This window comes from Equus przewalskii, chromosome 27 (assembly GCF_037783145.1).
Source record: "Equus przewalskii isolate Varuska chromosome 27, EquPr2, whole genome shotgun sequence".
Taxonomy (NCBI): domain Eukaryota; kingdom Metazoa; phylum Chordata; class Mammalia; order Perissodactyla; family Equidae; genus Equus; species Equus przewalskii.
The window spans coordinates 23,183,104-23,201,689 of record NC_091857.1 but is presented as its reverse complement, the minus strand read 5'-3'; the positions used below and the strand labels follow the sequence as shown (position 1 = coordinate 23,201,689).

The 18,586-nt window shown below is 39.4% G+C and overlaps 1 long non-coding RNA gene across 1 annotated transcript; it reads right to left on the bottom strand.

Annotated features, from left to right (window-relative positions):
- Positions 1–17,307: 17,307 nt before the first annotated feature.
- LOC139079812 (uncharacterized) lies at positions 17,308–18,578 on the bottom strand. Its single transcript, XR_011533746.1, has 2 exons — positions 18,360–18,578; positions 17,308–17,594 (listed from the first exon to the last, which is right to left on the bottom strand). It is a non-coding gene; the product is annotated as an uncharacterized lncRNA (long non-coding RNA).
- Between the last annotated feature and the right edge of the window lie 8 nt (positions 18,579–18,586).

Below are 18,586 nucleotides of genomic sequence, written 5' to 3'. Positions count from 1 at the left end.
TGTCAGATATATGACTTGCAAATATTTTTTCCCAGTTAGTGGGTTGTTTTTTTGTTTCAATCCTGTTTTCATTTGCCTTGAAGAAGCTCTTTAGTCTGATGAAGTCCCATTTGTTTATTCTTTCTATTGTTTCCCTTCTCTGAGAAGACATGGTGTCCAAAAAGATCCTTTTAATACTCATGTCAAAGAGTGTACTGCCTACATTTTCTTCTAGAAGCCTTATGGTTTCAGGTCTCACCTTTAGGTCTTTGATCCATTTTGAGTTTATTTTGGTGAATGGTGAAAAAGAATGGTCAATTTTCATTCTTTTACATATGGCTTTCCAGTTTTCCCAGCACCATTTGTTGAAGAGACTTTCTTTTCTCCATTGTATGCCCTCAGCTCTTTTGTTGAAGATAAGCTGTCCATAGATGTGTGGTTTTATTTCTGGGCTTTCAATTCTGTTCCATTGATCTGTGCACCTGTTTTTGTACCAGTACCATGCTGTTTTGATTACTGTAGTTTTGTAGTATGTTTTGAAGTCAGGGATTGTGATGCCTCCTGTTTTGTTCTTTTTTCTCAGGATTGCTTTAGCAATTAGGGGTCTTTTCTTGCCCCATATAAATTTTAGGATTCTTTGTTCTAATTCCGTAAAGAATGTCACTGGGATTCTGATTGGGATGGCGTTGAATCTGTAGATTGCTTTAGGTAGAACGGACATTTTAACTATGTTTATTCTTCCAATCCATGTACATGGAACGTCTTTCCATCTCCTTATGTCATCATCCAATTCTCTCAGAAAGACCTTGTAATTTTCATTATACAGGTCTTTCACTTCCTTAGTTAAATTCACCCTGAGGTATTTTATTCTTTTTGTTGTGATTGTGAATGGTATTGTGTTCTTGAGTTCTTTTTCTGTTAGTTCGTTATTAGAATATAGAAATGCTACTGATTTACGCAAATTGATTTTATACCCTGCAACTTTGCTGTAGTTGTTGATTACTTCTAGGAGTTTTCCAATGGAATCTTTGGGGTTTTCTATATATAAGATCATGTCGTCTGCAAACAACGAGAGTTTCACTTCTTCCCTCCCTATTTGGATTCCTTTTATTCCTTTATCTTGCCTGATTCCTCTGGCCAGGACCTCCAGTACTATGTTAAATAAGAGTGGTGATAGAGGGCATCCTTGTCTCGTTCCTGTGTTCAGGGGGATGGCGCTCAGATTTTGCCCATTGAGTATGATGTTGGCTGTGGGTTTGTCATATATGGCCTTTATTATGTTGAGGTAGTTCCCTTCTATGCCCATTTTGTTCAGAGCTTTTATCATAAATGGCTGTTGGATCTTGTCAAATGCTTTCTCAGCATCTATTGAGATGATCATGTGGTTTTTATTCCTCAGTTTGTTGATGTGGTGTATCACGTTGATTGATTTGTGGATGTTGAACCATCCTTGTGTCCCTGGTATGAAGCCCACCTGATCATGATGTATGATCCTTTTGATGAATTGCTGAATTCTGGTTGCCAAAATTTTGTTTAGAATTTTTGCATCTACGTTCATCAGTGATATTGGCCTGTAGTTCTCTTTTTTCGTGGTGTCCTTGTCAGGCTTTGGTATCAGCGTGATGTTGGCCTCATAGAATGTGTTAGGAAGTGTTCCATCTTCCCTAATTTTTTGGAATAGCTTGAAAAGGATAGGTATTAAATCCTCTCTGAAAGTTTGGTAGAATTCCCCAGGGAAGCCATCTGGTCCTGGGGTTTTATTCTTTGGGATGTTTTTGATTGCTGTTTCAATCTCTTTCTTTGTGATTGGTCTGTTCAAATTGTCTGCTTCTTCTTGAGTGAGCTTTGGGAGATTGTAGGAGTCCAAGAATTTATCCATTTTCTCTAGGTTATCCATTCTGTTAGCATAGAGTTTTTCGTAGTATTCTCTTATAATCTGTTGTATTTCTGCAGAGTCTGTTGTTTGATTATGCTTATTTTAACAGCCCTATTTATAACTGACAGTAAGGACCTAGTAAACTCCACATGCCAAGCCAATAAAGAGTCTCATTTCTGTAGGATCGATATTCAGTTTCTCTGAGTGACCAGCCTGGGTATGAAGCAGCCTGAGGATATGGGAAGCATGCTATTGGGAGTCAGACTGGCTGTGATAGGGTCCTATCTCTCTCTGGTTCTTAAATGAGACTTAGAGACTTAGTAATCTGCACTCATTCACACAGTTGGTGACCCCAAACCATCCGTCTCCAAAGATCCTGCTATTTCCCAGTCCCTTGCTTCAATTATTTCCCATGTTCTCTGACTCCTTAGTCTACATCTCTCTAGCTCAGCTCTTTCCCTTGAACTCCAAATCAAGAGTTCCTTGTTTTTAGAACATCTCTACCTAGACGTGCCACTCAAAATCAATTAAAATTGATTTTAAAATTTTAAAATTAAAATCAAGTCTAAAGTTGAACTGACCTCATCTTCTCTCCACCCAACCTCATTCTTCTTCCACTTTTTTACCTCTTTCCTCTTCCCTCCTTTCTGTCTTCCATTACCCAAGATGAAATAAGCACCTACTATAGGCCAACCACTGTGCTCATGGCGGGGGACACAAATCTCATGGAGATGTAGGTGGGGGAGACAGACAGCAATCAGGCAAAGCAAACAGGCACGTAAGGGAAGCTGATTAATAAAGGGTTTGCCTAGTTGGGAGGTCAGGGAGGGAAGGCTTCTCTGAGGGAGTGACAGCCTGAAATCTGAAAGAAGTAGGGGAAGACGGGTGAAAAGAGCAGTCTGTGAAAAGGGAACATCATGTGCAAAGACTTTGTGACAAGTACTAGAGAAAGGAAGCTGGCAGGTGGGAATGTAGCACAATGATGGGGAGGGAGACGGATGCAGACCGTGGAGTGCCTCTGCTTAAAACTTTCAATGGCTTCCAGCAGCTTTTAGAACAAAAGCAGAATATACAACAGGGCTTCATTCCCTTTTCTCATCATGATCCCACAGGGCCTTTGCATACACAGTTCCTTCTTTGCACTTGGATCTTCATTCGTTTTTTTTCCTTGAGTATTATCTAGCATTTATTGAATATTTGCATATTAGTCATTATGCTAAGCCCTTTTCATCTTACCAAATTTAATCTTCATAACAATCATGTTAAATAAGGAAAACTGTATTTCCATTTTACAAATGAGGTCATTGAGGCAGAGAGATTGCGTGACAGGCCCAGAATCACAACGGTTTGTGGCTGGTAGAATGAGGTTTGGAACAGCATCTGGCTGACTCCAGACTCAGTGTGCTTAACTGTTACATGTGCTGCTCCCCGTTTATCCCCATCTCATTTGGTCAATGCTGACTCATCTTTCTGTCTCTGCCCAACTGCCACTTCCTTAGGAAACTCCCCTGCCCTTCCTGGCTGGATCGAGTTCTGCTATTACAAGCTCTCATTACCCCCTTCCTTTCTGGCATCACAGCTGGGATTTTACTCTCAATTGATCACAATCAGTAGGCTGTGGATTCCATGCAGGCAGGGTCCATCTAGTTTGTGGCTCCTTATTTTATTCTCTTTGCCTAACAAAGTGCTTGTCAGTTAGTAAATGCTCAATAAATATTTGGGTACTGGATGAATATATAGATCCATACATGTTTGACAAGAGTGTGATTGTTCTGTAGGTTTTTCTAACCTAATGTCTTAGTTGAGGCTGCTAGAACAAAGTACCTTAGACTGGGTGGTGTATAAACAACAGAAATTTGCTTCTCACAGTTCTGGAGGCTAAAAGTCTGAGATCAGGTGCCAGCATGATTGGGTTCCAGTGAGGGCCTCTTCTGGGTTGCAGAGAGCCGACTTCTCATTGGATCCTCACAGAGGGGAAAGAGAGCTAGCTAGCTCTCTGGCCTCTTCTGACAAGGGCATTAATCTGATTTACGAGTGCTCCACTATCATGACCTAATCGCCTCCCAAAGGCCCCACCAATATCATCACATTGGGGCTTAGGGTTTCAATACATGAATTTTGAGGGGACACAAACATTCAGTCCATAACATCCAACAGTGTCTTATTTAAGTTAACAGTACTTCTAAGCTTCAGTATCTCTATACAGCAATCTCATTGCTAAATGCTCTATTTTCATTGTCTCTTTTGATTCTGCATATGAAGGAACTGATAGTTGGGATGAGGTCCAATAAATTGACCCAGAACACCCAGCTGGTCAATTGCAGAACAAGACATGGTTCCAGGGCTGTCTATGTCTAAAGCCTTTGCTCTACAACACCGCCATGTTACCTCCACTCTTATAACCATCTTTCCAAGTCAATCACCTTGTGCAACATCGCTCATTGCATTTACTCTAGGGGTATAATAACATCTCAATATTTTATCTACTTTTAGGTGGTTTTGATTTTTTAACATTATAAAGAATGCTATGATCACATCCTTATACATTTGTACTCTTGTCTGATTATTTCCTCAGAGTAGTCTGTGAGTATAAAAATCAGACAACTTTTGAAGTTTTGATTCATATAGCCAATTGGCAACAGTAATACTTAAGTCTTTAGTAGTGGATTCGAATACCCACCTATTTGCCAAGGGAGTATTTCTGCCATTGTACCAACAAAGAAAAACATAACTTAAAAATATTTTTTACATTTTGGTTAACTTGCTTTGGAGTACAGAAACAAAAGATGGAATCCACTGTAGCCCTTTTTCCTTGGGCCTCGTCCTCAAGGCGTTCTTTGGAAGTACAGAATTTAGTATGTACTCCAACTTAAGGCAGATAAACAGGAGTACATGTAGCAAAAACAGGCTGCTTATGATGTATTTGATGTTTATTATGTATCCTGAACACATTTTTCTCTAATGTATCTGTATAAACCTTCCATATTTTTCATAATTAAATCCTTAATGCCAATGAAATTCTATACCTAAAATAACTTTTCTTACCAGCATCTCAACTGAGTTCTTGCAGCTTTAAGATCTTTGGGAAGGTGTTAGAGACCATGAATAAACTTGATCTACCTTGCTAGAGCAAAAATTGGATGGGATGGACATGGAACAGAATGACGTCTTTTCATTCCCAAACATTTAGGAATTCCACTGTGTTCTTGGATGTGTCCCCTTTAAACCAGGTGGATAGTTTTAATCTTTCCGGAATGCTCTTTTTGGCCATGATGAAAAGTAGCTGACTGGAAGAGCAGCAGAAGATTAACATTTAGTTTCACAAGTGATAACGCTGTGACAACATTCTGTCCACCGCACAAGCCAAGACTTATGTTTCTCTAGAGAGGTCAAGGAAAGGCATATTTTCTCATGATAACCTTTAAAACCCTCCCACTGTTTCGCTGAATTTTAAGTCTTGCCTCGTGCCTTACAGATTGTGAGTGCTGCTAGGAATTGGGACAGTTTTCAGAAGTATTTTTTTCCTGGAAGTGTAATATTATAAAGAAGGCCGGGCTGTTGATTCCTTGAAGTGTTAGGAATCGTTGCAGGAACAGAAGTTCAAATGCTTGTCTGCTGGCTTGGAGCCAGTGAACACAATGGTGGGGAACAGTAGAGACTTTGAAAATGCCCCGCGGGGTGGATGCTGTTTAACCAGCAGGATGCGGGGGTTAGAGCCCACGGCGGAAATGGCCATCCTTGTCATTCCTTCCTAGGACAAGGCTAAACATCCTGGAGTTCTGAAACTCTAAAGTGGAGATACATTGGCCATTCCAGAAACAACATTTGTTTTCCTAGAGAAACTCTTAGATAAGCCACATAGCACCTCTGGAACTTCCCTTCCTCATATATAGAAAAAGGAACTGAGGTATGTGATTTTAAAGGCATTTGCAACTATAAAACTAGACTGCTTTTGTGTTTCAGTCTTCAAATTCAAAAACGAAGAATAAGCAAGTCTTCTAATAAAAATACCATATCGTGTTGCTGCTGCATAGTTGTCAATATGATAAGAAACCTCAACTCAGCTATTCCAGATTTTTTCTTTCTCCTCCTGCCTCCTAGTCACTGAACACCCCTGCACCTCCCCCCCACCATGCACAAACACAGACTTTCCCTCTTACTCATTGTTTAAAGTACGGTCATGTGTTGCAGCATAACGATGTTTCAGTTAAAGATGGGCCATGTATATGATGTAAGTCCCATAAGATTAGTACCATATAGCCTAGGTGTGAATTAGGCTATACCATCTAGATTTGTGTAAGTACACTCTATGATGTTCACATATGACAAAATCACCTCAGCATTTCTCAGAATGTATCCCTGTCATTAAGTGACACATGACTGTACACTTAATTTTTATCCTAGGAAGTCAAGAATGTTAGACCAGAAAGAGATATGGGGGATAGAAGAAAGAGATGCTTTGATTGTGGCATTTGAGTTAGGGTTTATAAGACCATCTGTCTCTTTTCTTCTCTCTTCTGGTTTTCCTCTTATCGCTTTTCTCTTTTCTTCACTCCCTTCCTTTCTTCATTCAAGAATTCCAATATGTTGACTGAGATTCTTAATTAAGAAGAAGCTACGGGTATTTTGCCAAATCTTTCTGCAGTACTTTTCAATGAGGAGACTTTGGCTTTTGGCCTAACTTGACCACAGTCTTTGTCAATAGTTTAGAATCAAAGAGAAGTTTGCTTCCTGCTGACAGGACCCCTCTTGAAAAACCAAAAAATAAAGTCTCAGCTGGTACTTGGACCAGTTCTAACAGGTCCAACTTTTTTTCCCCTCATCTCCTGCTAGTAAAGGAAAAAGTGATGGGAATAATAATGGAAGCTTTGTGGTACTGGAAATATCTCTAGTTTTAACCTCAAAGTTTTAGTTAAGTGTAACATGTTTTATGTAAGAAAATGTCATTATTTTTTAAATGATACACACTGAAAAATTGGGGTGAAATCTCATAATATGTGTAATTTATATTAAAATACTTTAGAAAAACATGGAAGAAGCAAAATGCAGCAAATTGTTAACCTAGGTGGTAGGTATATGGCATTTGTTATACTATTTTTTCTTCTTTTCTGTATGACTGAAACATTTCATACACATTTCAAAATTTCATCCATAAAACAAAAGTTAATTAAAAAATTATTCTCATCTTCATAAATAAGGAAGCAAAGTGTATTGAATTAATTCAGTATCCTCACCCCCCGCCCCCATGCTAACTTGCTAGCTCTTCAAAACACTAGTAAAATAGATAGAATCTCTTTGCTGCATTACTGCATCCAGCTAGTTTGGGGCAATTTTGGAGGGTCAGGACCCAGCTTGTATCTTCTCTTCAGGGCATGTCAAATTTGATGGGAAGAGACAGGCAAGTGTTATGACCAAGGAATGAAGAATAAGGCATCCTTTCAAAAGGCTGGCCAGACTGGTCAGGAATTTTTTTTTAAATTTGAGTTGTTTCCACTTTTTTACTATTATGAATAATGCTGCTATAAACATTCATGTCCAATTTTTTGTGTGAATGTATGTTTTCATTTCTCTTGGTATATGCCTAGGAGTTGAATTGCTAGGTGATATTGAGGGGAAATTCCTCTTTCTACCCTTCTTGTGTTCTTACAACTAGACTAATAACAAAGTTGACAAAAGACCAGATTAATAAGAGAAAAACCTGGCTCAATACATATGTACTGGTGATCACAGAGGAACGATGCTCTGAGAGTGAACAAAGCAGACAGTATGTTTGTCTTTCACACAAAGAAACAATACATTTGTGAAGAATGACAGGACGAAGAAACTTAGATTTGAGGTACATAAGTAGTGAGGAATTTAAGCAGAGTTTAGACTTGAGGTAGTAAATTAGCAAGGTTTGTTGATGTGGCTTCTCGGCCCTGAATCCCCTAGCTCTGGTGATAAGGATGGCCCTGGGAGAGGACCTTTCACATGGGAGATTTATTTCCTGCTTTTAGAGGGAACAGACAGGAGGCTCGGAATGCCCTTTTTTGCTTCTCAAGTAACTTTAATTCAAAATAATCAATGTGCTATTGTGGGATATATTGGGGTGGGCTGTCCTGGGCCCCAAGAGTTATATGATAATTTTATGTTCATCATCATTTTTAGTAACTACCAGCCTGTTTTCCAAAGCAGCTGTACCACTTTATATTTCCACCAGCAGTGTTTGAGGGTTCCAATACCTCCCCATCCTCACCAACACTTGTTAATGTCTGCCTTTTTAATTATAGCCAAACTAATGAGTATGAAGTAATATTTCATTTGGTTTGGATGTGCATTTTCCTGGTGGTTAATGATGTTGAGCATCTTCTCATTGCTTTTCATGCTTGTTGTCCATTTGTATATCTTCTTTGGAGAAATGGCTATTCAAATCCTTTTCCTGTTTTAAAATTGGGTTAGTTGGCTTTTTTTGTTGTTGAGTTGTGTTCTTTATATATTCTGGATCCAAGTCCCTTGTCAGATATATGATTTGCAAATTTATTCCCCCATTCTGTGGGTGTCTTTTCACTTTCTTTCTGGAGCATAAAATTTTTTATTTTGATATAGTCCAATTTATCTATTTTTTCTTTCATTACTTATGTTTTTTATGTCTTATCTAAGAAACTACTGTGTAACTCAAGGTCAAGAAGATTTACTCCTCTATCTTCTTCTAAGAATTTTATTGTTTTGGCTCTTAAATTTAGGTGTATAATCTATTTTGAGTTAATTTTTGATATGCTGTGAGGTAGAAGTATAACTTTTGTGTATCTTGACTGGTATGAGAATTATATCTCAGTAAATATGCATGTGTATATCCAGTTTTCCTGGCACCATTTATTGAGAAAATTATCCTTTCCCTGTTGTGTCTTGGCGCATTTTTCAAAAATCAATTGACCACAAATATAGGAGTTTGTTTCTGAACTCTTAACTTATCCTGCCATTCTATTATGTCTACCCTTATGCCAGTGCCATGTTGTCTTGATTGCTATAGCTTTGTAGTAAGTTTTGAAATCAGGAAGTTATGAGTCCTCCGACTTTGTTCTTCTTTTTCAAGACTTTTGTTACTCTGGGTTCCTTGCAATTCTGTATGAATTTTAGAATTACCTTGTTAGTTTCCTCAAAAGCTAGCTGGGGTTTTGGTAGGGATTATATTGCATTTGTGAATCAATTTGGGGAGTACTATCATCTTAGCAATATTAAGTCTTCTGATCCATGAATATGGGATGTCTTTCCATTTATTTAGGTCTTTAATTACTTTCAACGATGTTGGGTAGTTTTCAGTGTACTAGTCTTGCACTTCTTTTGCTAAATTTATACCTAAGTAATTTATTCTTTTTGATTGTAAATGGAATTGTTTTCTTAACTTTATTTTCAGAATTTTCATTGCTAGTGTGTAGAAATACAATTGATTTTTGTATATTGGTCTTGTATCCTGTAAACTTTTGTACCCTTTTACTAGTCCTAACACTTTTTTAATGGACTCCTTAGGATTTTCTATATACAAGATCATGTCATTTACAAATAGAGATAGTTTTACTTCTTCCTTTCCAATCTAGATGCTTTTTCTTTTTCTTGCCTAATTGCCCTTATGTAACCTCCAGTACAATGTTAAATAGAAGTGTAAAGGCTGGGCATCCTTTCCTTTCTTGTTCCCGGTTTAAGGGAAAGTACTCAGTCTTTCACCATTGTGTATAATACTAGCTGTGGATGAAAGAGTATTGAATTTTGTCAAAGGCCTTTTCTACATCTATTGAGATTCTCATGTGGTCTTTTTGTCCTTTATTCTATTATATAGTGCGTTATATTGGTTGATATTCGTATATTAAACTACCCTTGAATTCCTGGGATAAATCCCATTTGGTTGTGGTATATATTGCTGGATTCAGTTCACTAGTATTTTGTTGAAGATTTTTTGCATCTATATTCATATGGGATATTGATCTGTAGTTTTTTTCGTTGTGATATCTTTTTCTGGTTTTGGTATCGAAGTAATTCTGGCCTCATAAAATAAGTTGGAAAGTGTTCTTGCATTTTCTATCTTTTGGAAGAATTTGCAAATAATTAGTATTAATTCCCCTTCGAACGTTTGGCAAACTTTACCCGTAAAATCATCTGAACCAGGTCTTCTATTGGTGGGAAGTTTTTTGAGTCACTTTTGGTAGTTTGTGTCTTTCTAGGGATTTGTCCATTTTATCTAAGTTTTCTAATTTGTTGGCATACAGTTGTTCACAGCTTTCCTTATAATCTATTATATTGCTATAAAGTTAGTAGCAATGTGCCCTCTTTCATTCTTGATTTTAGTAGTTTGTGTTTTTCCCTCTTTTTTCTTGGCCAGTCTAGCTGGTCTGTCAATTTTGTTTATCTTGTCAAAAAACCAACTTCTGGCTTCATTAATTTTCTCTTCTCTATTTCAGTAATATCTGTTCTAATCTTTATTATTTCTTCCTTCTGCTAGCTTTGGGTTTAGTTTGCTCTTCTTATTTGAGTAGGTATAAAGTTAGCTATTGATTTGATATGTTTTTTCTTTTCTTTCTTTTTTTTGTGTGTGAGGAAGATTGGCCTTGAGCTAACATCTGTTGCCAATCTTCCTCTTTTTGCTTGAGGAAGATTGTTGCTGAGCTAACATCTGTGCTAGTCTTCCTCTATTTTATGTGAGATGCTGCCACAGCATGGCTTGACGAGCAGTGCTAGGTCCACGCAAGGGATCCAAACCTATGAACCCTGGGCTGCAGAAGTTGAGCGTGTGAACTTAACCACTATGCCACTGGGCCAGGCCCTGAAATATTTTCTAATGTAAGCATATGCAGCTATAAATTTAGGAAGGAATGTGCACTGTTTTGGGCCTGAGGAAGATTTAATAATTTGATAGAAATCTACCAGTAAGACTGAAATACAATTTTACTCGGATGCCTCTGCTTAGCCTCTGATTCTATGACAGAGAAGCATCCAAAATGCACAAGTTAAATACATAAACTCCACCAAGCTTTTGTTTCAGTAGTGACAATTATTCAAAGAGTTCATATAATTTTTAATTTTCAAGGGTGATTTATTTGATGACAATTGTGAAGCATTCTCAAACCTGTCAAATGTAGAAGTTCCACAGTCTGAGAAATTGTTGCTGGCATCTGCAAGCATGGCAGAAATTTAATAAACTGTCGCCAAACCATTTGCTTGTTTGAATGCCAAGGTTTCCTTCCCCACATCACATGCAGTGTCCTGCTGCCAACAGTTATCAAAATACTCCCACAGTTGTCACAGAGAGAATTGTTCAGGGAGTTGCTATTTCTTTATTCTCGTTGTCCCTATGTTTCATTGCCTTTGCCACTTCTACTTGGAGATCTATTTGAATAACCTGGATAATTTCAGTATGGAGCAGTTAGATATTAAATAATGGATTGAAAAATAAGAATATCTGAGATACAGCTATAGATGTAAAGATATAGAGCGTAGCAAGATTGGGAAGGATGACTTTCATGCCTCATTCTCTAAATGTTCCTAATGTTTGAATTTTTATGGAGAGACTATGCTGTTTGTGGAATGTAAAACAACAATAGTAAATATAAAAACAGTTGAGAGGGAATCTAGAGGAAAACACTAAGAAAAGTCTAGTTAGGTCAACTCATTCTAATCAAAGATATGCAACTGTGTGGAACAAGCCTTCATAATAAGATTTAGAGATAAAATCCAGCCCTTTGAACCAAAGATTGACGAGAAGTTAAAATTATTGGCTCTGAGTTTGCATTTTCTTCAATGACTCCAACAGATAAATGCCAGACTCTAACAGATAAATGCCAGGCCAGGTTAAAAAATCTCTTGCATATGAAACAGGAAAGGTGGAAGATTAGAGGGTGTGGCCTTGGACCTCAGTCACAAATTCAAAGATGTGTGAAAGTGTAGCCTTTTACCACTATGATGATATTCACAATTATCGTCTGGAATAAACATCTCTTTGCTTTGTTTTTTGTGTTAATGACTTTGATGAACACTTTGGCAGCACCAACCAATATTTCAAATGCTTCCCAAGCAGTCCCCCTGCTAGGAACCTGAAATACTTATACCAGGGCATAAATCTGAGGTAGAAAGACGTTCACTGCAGCAAAATATTTCCAATATCCTAAGTGTACATCGAAGACAGTATGGTTCAGTGAATTATGGTCCAACTTGCCCAAGGTCCCAGGGCTAAGAAGCAGAGATGTGGGATCTAACTTGGGCTTTGATTCCTTCCTGAGTTAGTCAGTGTATGTATGTGGCTTTTGGTGCTCCCCAGGCCAGATCAAGACGAGATGATGGCGAGAGGAGGGGGGACAGGCAAGCGTCATAGCCAAGGGATAAGGAATAAGATGGGGGAAGGCAAGAGTTTAAAACAACAATAAAAAGTGGAAAAAAGGTTATGTATACTTGAGGAAGAGGGATTCTGGAGGAAGTATTTTGTTTCACCAAAAAAGCATTACTTCAGCCAATTTTCACCCTTCCCATTCCTTGCCAGGAGCCATGAACCCCCATTCTAAAAAACTCTAAGCGAGTTTGTAGATAGTCTGATAGGCTTTCTTGCTCTGAAATAGGATGTGGGAACTGAAGGAGGAGCTTACTTCCGGAGACTATCTCTGTCCCTTTTCATCAAAGAAAGTCCATATTAACATGTGTTTGAGGGATTAGGGCATCTTTGAAACCCTAAACAAATGGGAGGAGAATTCTTGCAGTGTTCACAAAGCTATGAGATGAAGGATCTGGTGTGGCTACTGCTCCGTGGGATGATTCAGAGCATTTTAAGGAGTGCATGCCAATTTCAGGAGTCCTGGCATTTTCTGCATGCCCGGTTGTTTCCAATTATCTCAGATGTTACACTAGCATTTGTATGACCTTGAGCCAAATACCAGCTTCTCTGTAACTCATCTTCTCTAACTATTAAATGGGCGTGGGGTGGAGTATGTGTGTGCGTGTCTAATAAATTATCTTTACTATCCCTTCAACTTGTGATTTAATTTATAGTTTTTAAGACTTACTGAATCGTTAGTTTTTAAATAAACATTATTTGGTATTTATTAATGAGGGTTAGAAACAAAAAATACAATCTTAACACAATTTATTCACAATCACGCATACATATATAGTAAAATGAAACACAAAATATTGCCTACAAGAAAGTGTATACCTTGGTAATCTGTATCTTTGTCCTTGTCTCTTTACTATTAGGAAAGAAGTGATAAGATTTTCTTGTGCTGTAAGAAAGGAAGGGATGGTTTAAGGAGGAGTGGTAGGGAAAGGAGTGGACTATGTGTACATTTTTATATTCAACTGCATTTCATTTCTCCAGAAACCCACTACACACACACACGCACACACACACTCCCGCCACCCAAGCCCATTAAGGGGTTGGTAAGAATTGATATCGAAGTGAAGGTCCCATTTGGCCCCATGGTATCACACTAATAGAAAGAAAAGCCACGGGTTCCCCTGCTTTTTCCTTTCTTCTTATTTCTGAGGTGTAGCATGTCTGTCCTCACCTGTCAGGCCAGGTGCAAGTGAAGGGTGTTGAGCACTGACGTGAGCCAACTGATAGAAACGTATGTGTGTGTGTTTATTATATAGGAAATGTAAAATGCATGGCAAGTGCTTCTTTAATTATTTGATTTCCTAAATGCCACTTACTTCATACACTTCCAATTCCAGGGAGCCTTGTTGACCGAGACCCCCAGCTGCTGAGCTCTGAAACCCATGGCCATCTTTGCTCTGAGGCCACACCTCTTGCTTCCCACCCACTATTCCCAGCCAAAGACCGAGCATGGTGGGGATATTAAGGCAGCCACTTCTGGGAGACTGGGACCCCGCTGATGGTGGCCTTTGGCTCAAGAACCTCCCTTTTCCCACGGCCTTGACAAAGATTCTTTAGGCTGTGTGGACAGTCAAGAATGCCTCCACTCTCTCTTCCTTTCTTCTCTGCTTCCCGTGGGCTCAGCCTATTTGGCTCCTTCCCCTGTTCTCTCACGGAGAGTTCCCTTAATAAAACCCTTGCATATTTAACTCTATCTTGGCATCTCTTCCTCAGGGCACCCTGGACTAATACAAACTAATTAAAAACACAGCTTTTCAAGGCAAAGAACCATGTGATTGATATGTTGCATTTTGGGTCCAAAAGGGGGGAAATAAGGATATATATTTGGGTTAGCTCAGAGAGGCATCAAGAACTCTCGAGGATACACAAGAAATTAGTAACAGTGGTATCCCATGTGAGGTTTGGGTAAGAACTTGTAAATGGGGCAAAGAGCCCGGAGGGAAACTTTTCACCGTTTCCCTCCTAATTGTTTTTTTCCTGATTTTCTAAGCGAGGAAATGTAAAATAATTTGAAGATGTAGTCAAATATTTAAGTTAAAAAAAATATGAGTTTGAGAAAAAAGAAAGCATAGGCTTTGGACATCTGAGTTTGAGTCCCAGCTCATCTTTGTAATCTTGGGAAAGTTACTGTACTATTGGATTCTCGATTTCGTCCTTGAAGAATTCTATACCCTCATTCACTGGCTCCCTGCAGAAGGAGTCAACTTCCCGCCTGCAGCCAATGGGACTTGCCGGAACCTGGGGGCTGTGAGGCTGAGGACTGGATGAGTCTGACCAGAAGCTTTAAAGAGCCAGTGCAAGGAGTAGCCCTTGCTCTCTTTCCCTCCCCCACAGAAGAACAAGTTCCAGGTAGGAGCCTCTTCCACAGCGTGGATTCTAGAATAAAGTTGCTGAGTCACAGCTGGCCCGTAGCTGCTGCCACTGACAGGCGTGCGATGGGAGCAACGCAAACTTTTGTGATTGAAAACACTGCGATTATTCCCCCAACTTTTTATTTTGAAAAATTTCAGAATGAAGTTGAAAGGGGAGTACAATCAACACCTCCCTTAGCTTCACCAGTTGTGAACATTTTGCCACATTTACTTAATTTCTCTTGCTCCCTCTCTGGATAGAGAGCCACTATTTTTATTGAACCATTTGAGAGTTAATTATAGGCATAATGAGACTGCATCCCTAAATATTTCAACATTATATCCTGAGAACAAGGACTTTCTCCTATATGACTACAATACTATTATCATATCCAGGAAATACAGCTTTGATAAGATAATATTATTTAGTATACAGTTCATGTGCAAATTTCTGTCATAATAATGTCCTTTGTAATTTTTTTTTTTTCTGATCCCAGATCCACGTGGGAAACATACGCAGCTATTAGTTGTATGTCTCTTTAGTCTCCTTTAATTTAGAACAGTTTCCTGACTTTTTTTGGTCCATCTTTCATGAAACTGATATAGTTGAAGAGTTCAGGCCAGTTGCTTTGCCAAATGTATAATTTTCTAGATACATCTGATTTCTCTGCCTCATAATTCTTAAGATTCAGGTTAAATGTTTATGGTAGGAATACTACATGGGTGACGTTGTTTATATTACAACTGGGAGGCACAAATAATGTCAGATTATCCCATATTGGGGATGGTAAATTTGACCCTGTGTTAAGGTGGTATCCATCAGATGTCTCCAGTGAAACTTTTCCTTTATCCTTTTGTGTTTTGTCAGTAATTTGTGGGGTGATACTCAGGTACGATGTGAATATCTTGATCGCCGAAAAACTTTTGCCATTAGTTTTGGTATTCATAGATGATCCCTTCCAGAATCAATCATTACATTAGTAGCTGAAGAATGGTGATTTTCCCCAGTCTATTACTACCACTCCATTCCCCTACTCTATGTATTATCTGGCATTCTTTTCGAAAGAAGACTTCTCCACTCTTCACTTTCAGTTATTTTGATATGTTGAGTATCACTATGGACTCATGGATTTTTTAACATATATAATGTTATAGTCCTTGATCATTATTCTTTTTGCTATTTAAACTCTTAAACTTGTACAATGGGAGTCCACTTCAAGCTGGATCCTATGTCCTTATAATGCATTTCTGTTGTCTTTGAGTATCTTCTTGCTTTCTGGCACAATAAGATGCTTCAGGCTACCTTAGATATTTACTGCCACAGACCTGATTATTTTTATTTGGGAGAGAGATTGAGAGGGTGTGAGACTAAAATTTGGGAAGAAGGTTGATAAAGAAGGAAGCAAGAAAGGAGATTTATTTTTTATTTTTTATTTTTTTGGGGAAGATTAGCCCTGAGCTAACTACTGCCAATCCTCCTCTTTTTGCTGAGGAAGATTGGCCCTGAGCTAACATCGATGCTCATCTTCCTCTAGTTTATACGTGGGATGCCTACCACAGCATGGCTTTTGCCAAGCAGTTCCATGTCCGCACCTGGGGACTGAACCAGCGAACCCCAGGCCACTGAGAAGCAGAACGTGCACACTTAACCGCTGCACCACAGGGCCGGCCCCAAGAAAGGAGATTTGGAGTAAAGAAATATTTGGGGGAATTCTTGGGCAGAGATCTACCTTGGGTAGGTCCCTCAAGCTCTTCAAACCTGAATTTCCTTCCCTGGAAAATGAAGATTGTGATGCCTGTTGCATGAGTAGGTTGTGAGAATTAATAAACCTGATTGATTGCATAAGTTCAATATGACTGGCATATGCTTAATATTTATTGGACAGTATCATTACTAACATCCTTCCAACCAAGTTAATTTCTGTGATACTTATGACTTGGAATTACTGCTCCCAATGAGATTTATGATTAAACACCCTTAAATTTATGTTCCAAGGCTTTGTTTAAATATTGCTCTAAAATGTTCTGAAAGCAACTAGATGGGGTTAAATGGGGACAGACTCTAAAAGACCGGTGAAACAAAGAGCTTTCAAGGAAATAATTGTATGCACATCTAAGGAGGAAGCAAAAGATACACACCATACATACACATCACACATATATGTATATGTATGTATATTTCATGGTTTGCATTAGATCTTTTTTTTATTAAGATTATGATAGTTCACAACCTTGTGAAAATTCAGTTGTACACTATTGTTAGTCACGTTGTAGGCACACCACTTGACCCTTTGTGCCCTCCCCCAACCCCCCCTGCATTAGGATCTTAAATGTGAGGTGGCCTAGTGAAATGTAGACTGGGGTTAAATCCAAACTAGGCCACTAAGGTACACGTCTCATTTTAAAAGTGAAGATAATTAAGTTTTCCTGTGTAGTTGTGAATGTAAAATTTGGGCCAAGGAGACAGTCGGCTTATCATAGCATTTGTTCCTTAGCAGGTACTTCCACCTGGTGGTGGTGTATTCCCATTGCAAGTCAAAGAGCTTAGGGGGAAAAGGCCGTGGGCGGAATTTGTAAATTTACACAACCTGAGTAAAGCCACAGCATTAAACAACTCTGAATAAAAGCCTTTTCCATACTTCACCTATGGAATGCTTACTACTGTAGGGGAGGAAGACATTTCCTCTTCCCAAATGTGGGTTTGTCTGGCCGGAGAACAAATTAAATTCACATGAGACAGAACAGCAAGAGAAAATTAAACAAAGCTTTATGAGGAACCATGGCCCGGGGCCTTTCTTCCCGAAGGAAGAAAGGACACCGAAGAAGTGGGGTGCACAGAGTGGTTATATACCCCCAAACAGGGTGTTTCACATAGGATTGAAATGTCCCTCCCACAATAGTCACAAGATTGCCCTGTCGGCACAGTGCTTGATGGACGCGGCAGGTAGTGGTCTGCTGTCTCAGAGGGCGTAGCAGGAGGCAAGTCGATTGTCTGGAGCTGGGCGGTCACAGGTGAGCGCAGCAATCAGTTCCTAGCCTAAAGAAAGATGCTTAATCCTTAAAGAAATGCCAACTTTGGGAGGGGGAGGGAAGTTAGTTACAGGAGGTTACCAGAGAAGCACAATAAAATGCAGATTTAAGTCCTTTCCTTTGGTATTGACTAAGAGTTTCTAGAGAGAAGGTCATCGCCTTTCTTCTTCCTGGTACAGAAAGGGAGGCACCTTTTACAGATAGAGATTTACCTTACAAATGTAAACGTGTCCTGACAAAGGGCAAGTTCCATTCCTCCTTCCCTGTCCCAGTTTATCAAAAGCAATCAGCCTCAAATAATCCTGATGCCAAAGAGACATATCTTGGGGGGGCCAATTTCAGGTCCCCACACTACAATAGCAATAACATCCTGGTACACAAAGGAATTAGACATAGCTCTGGAATTTTTTGCAAGGACATTCATTCATTCATTCAACGAATATCTCCTGAGAGCCTACTGTGTGCCTGGCACTGTTCTGGGCCCTCGGGATCCATCAGCGAACAACAGACAAAAATTCAGTCCCAGGATGCCTTTACTATGCTCTCTCTTTATACTATATAAACGAATCTAGATAATTTGTAAAGAGCCCTACGGATTACAAAGTTCCCTCCAAGGTCAACAGGACGTATTTCTAGGTCCATATTAATATGACCAATTAAATGGGGAACTTGGGCGCAGACCCACTCCAGCAGACCTAAGAACCCATCCTTGCAAAACCGAGAGTTAAGCCACGATCTAGACCACGTCGTTGGCACGGTCAGCCGGGCTCACCCTGAAAACAAAAGTGAACAGAAGCCGTCTTTCCCTATTTTTCTCCCCAAGATACTCTTTGCGTGAAGTACGGGCTTCGCGCAGCCGCCTGGGCTCGAATTCGCGGAGCGGGATGCGTGTGTCGCACTCTGCCCCTCCAGGAGAGATGCTTGTTTCCCTGCGGAGCCCACGAGGTGCCCTCCGGTTCACCCCCCGCGTCCCCGGAAGATGTGGCTGCTCGGGGTCGC